This window comes from Lathyrus oleraceus, chromosome 2 (assembly GCF_024323335.1).
Source record: "Lathyrus oleraceus cultivar Zhongwan6 chromosome 2, CAAS_Psat_ZW6_1.0, whole genome shotgun sequence".
In the NCBI taxonomy this organism is placed as follows: domain Eukaryota; kingdom Viridiplantae; phylum Streptophyta; class Magnoliopsida; order Fabales; family Fabaceae; genus Lathyrus; species Lathyrus oleraceus.
This window is the reverse complement of record NC_066580.1, coordinates 470349204-470352435: the sequence shown is the minus strand read 5'-3', so window position 1 is coordinate 470352435 and position 3232 is coordinate 470349204. Positions and strand designations below refer to the sequence as shown.

General features: G+C 38.4%; 1 pseudogene; it reads right to left on the bottom strand.

Moving 5' to 3' along the window:
- Positions 1-2008: 2008 nt before the first annotated feature.
- On the bottom strand, positions 2009-2108 carry LOC127124557 (uncharacterized; annotated as a pseudogene).
- Between the last annotated feature and the right edge of the window lie 1124 nt (positions 2109-3232).

The following is a 3232-nucleotide window of genomic DNA, read 5'->3' as shown; positions in this document are numbered from 1 at the left end:
TGCTGAAGACTCGTAGGAAACGCAAGGCAGTTACCAAGGCTATTATAAATAGCCATCTCCTCTCTTTGCCGTAAAAGGAGAGTTTTTGCACGCCCAGTTTGCCGAAGCTCTGCCAAATTTTCTTTTCACGCCTTTTGCTTATTTTTTCCTTTCCAGCACTTAGCATTGTTTATTTTATTTATTTCTTTTGCAAGCTTTACATTCTTTTTTTTTCTCTTGCAAATTTACCTTTCCAGTTTTAGCTTTTAGATATTTTTCGCATAATAGTTTCTACACCGGAAACTATTGTGCAACTTTATACTGGATTTAACCTTACGTTATATTCCAGTTTTATTTCCTTGATTTAATTTACTGTTTAATTGAAGAATCCAAGAACAAATCCTACCGGCTTGTGGTGGAGTGTTCAAGACCATTGTATTACGCATTCAGGTTCTTTAATCGTTATTTAATATTTTGTTTTATTATTTACCTATATTATCTGCCTGGAATGAGTCTGTTTATGCATGATATAAGTTCTTATTTATTTAGCATGTCTGGCTAATTTGCCTAGGTATCGGTATGTAAAGTAAGCAGAATAAGGGATCAAGACTAGTCGGTCTATCTAAACTTAAAATCAAAATCAATCTTTTTACGGTTTCAACTTACAGGTTTAATAACAAGATTTTTTACAAAAGTAAAAGACATAAAGAAGTTAAAATCAATAGAGCGAGAGTTTGAGATTTTAACTAGACAGTGTAAGTTAGGCATTAATTCTAGATCAGGGCGAGAGCAAGTTTTAGAGTTAATTAAATTCTGACCTTTTCCAAAAAGTATTTTTAAAGATTGAATGTGAGGACGAGAGTTAAGCATTTGGATTTAATTATATAACCTAAGTCAACAGAGCGAGAGTTTGAGATAAGGGTGTTTAAAACGGTCAGTATTTTCTTAAAAGAGTTTCTGCAACTTTATTGTTTTCAAAATATGGTTTTTGACTTAATTATAAGTGACAACAACATTAATATAAAATCATGGTTTATTCAACAGAGCGAGAGTTTGAGATAGAACCTTTAACCAATAAAGTTAACCGAAACGATTCATTTTAAAACCAAGAAACCGACAAAGACTTGATTCCCTAGTTTTGACGAACTACATACCGATATCCGTTTTATTGATATTTAATCTAGATATTAGTTTAGCTCTTAGCTTTTCCCCCAAACAATCAAACATTTTCACCTTAGATTTACGTAGTAACCTTAGATAACGGTATATCGATTCATAAGTCCCTGTGGGATCGATATCTTTTAAAACTACGCGATAGAACTGTGCACTTGCAGTTTGTATCCCATTCTCGACTCACCCAGTCGAGCGATCAAGTTTTTGGCGCCGTTGCCGGGGACTTTTATTCAATCGATATCGTAACTCTTCCGTTACGCTGTAGAGACTAAGGTTTCTTTTTCTTCTATTTTCTTTCTTTCGTTGATTTGTATGCCACGCACTCGCTCTCAAGGCGAACCGCTCTATTTACGAATCAACGATATTGAACTATATCTCCGAGTCTTACGACGAATTCGGGAATATCGTGCTGAAAACAATCTCCCTCCTATAGACCTTCCTGATCTCAAAGATTTTCCTTCTTTAACCGAGATGGCAGAACCAGCTCGTGCTCTTAGAGATTACGCCGCTCCATCGCAAGATGAACCGCATTCAAGTATTGCTCCGCCCGCAATCGAAGCAAACAACTTTGAACTTAAACCTTCGTTGTTGCAGGCTGTGCAACAGAACCAATTCTCTGGAAATCTTACCGAAGATCCAAACCTTCATTTATCCGTATTTGTCCAATACGCTGATACTGTTAAAGCTAATGGTGTCACTTCAGAGGCAATTCGACTTCGTCTTTTTCCTTTCTCATTAAGAGATAGCGCTAGAAGATGGCTTCAATCTCTTCCTTCCAACTCAGTCACCACATGGAACGAGTTGAAGAAAGTTTTTCTTGCCCGATATTTTCCGCCAAGCAAAACAGCTATGTTAAGAGCCCAGATAAACGGATTTAAATAGAAAGACAACGAGTCTCTTTTCGAAGCATGGGAAAGATACAAAGACATGATGAGACTTTGCCCACACCATGGTTTGGAAGACTGGTTAGTAATTCACACATTTTATAATGGTCTCTTATACAATACAAGGTTAACAATAGACGCCGCTGCAGGTGGTGCACTAATGAACAAACCTTATGCTGATGCTTACCAGCTTATCGAGAGCATGGCCCAAAACCACTATCAGTGGGGAACCGAACGAACAACAGTGGAAAAACCTCAACCGAAAACTGGCATGTACGAGATAAGTAACCTTGATCACGTCAATGCAAAAGTGGATGCTTTGGTCCAGAAGATTGAAAGTTTAAACGTATCACCTCCAGCAGCCGTGGTTGCTATAACTCAGAATTGCGAGGTCTGTGGAATCCAAGGCCACACTCCTGCGGAATGTCAACTCTTGACTGGAATCCAAACAGAGCAAGTAAACTATGCTCAAGGAAGCCCCTATTCGAATACCTATAATCCAAATTGGAAGAACCATCCAAACTTCTCATATAAGAGTAATAATGCTTTATACGCACCTGGACAGTCTCCAAATCAAGCCCCATCTATACCTCCAGGATATCAGAAACCGAATCCTAACAATAATACCCCTAGAAAATCCAACTTGGAAATCATGATGGAAAACTTTATAGCTTCCCAACAACAAACCAATAAAGATTTCTTAAACCAGAACATACACACTGGCGAACAACTTAAACAACTCGCAAGCAAAGTAGATGCCTTGGCTACCCATAACAAAATGCTGGAAACGCAAATATCTCAAGTAGCTCAACAACAAGCACCTACCGCTGCACCAACTGGTACATTCCCTGGACAGCCCCAACCCAATCCGAGAAGCCAAGCTCATGCAATTATATTGAGAAGTGGAACGGAAGTGGAAGGACCGTCTGACCCAAGGATAGAAAACCAAAACCCTGAGAAATCCACTGAGGAAAGTGAACCTAAGGAAAAGGAAGAGAGTAATAAGGAAACCCTAGAAAAGAAGGAACCTTATGTACCTCCACCACCTTACAAACCACCTATACCTTACCCTCAAAGGCTTGTTAAAACCAAAGATGTAGGCCAATTTAGAAAATTTGTTGATCTCCTTAAACAATTAAACGTTACAATTCCGTTTACCGAAGCTATTACGCAGATGCCCTCATATGCTAAATTCT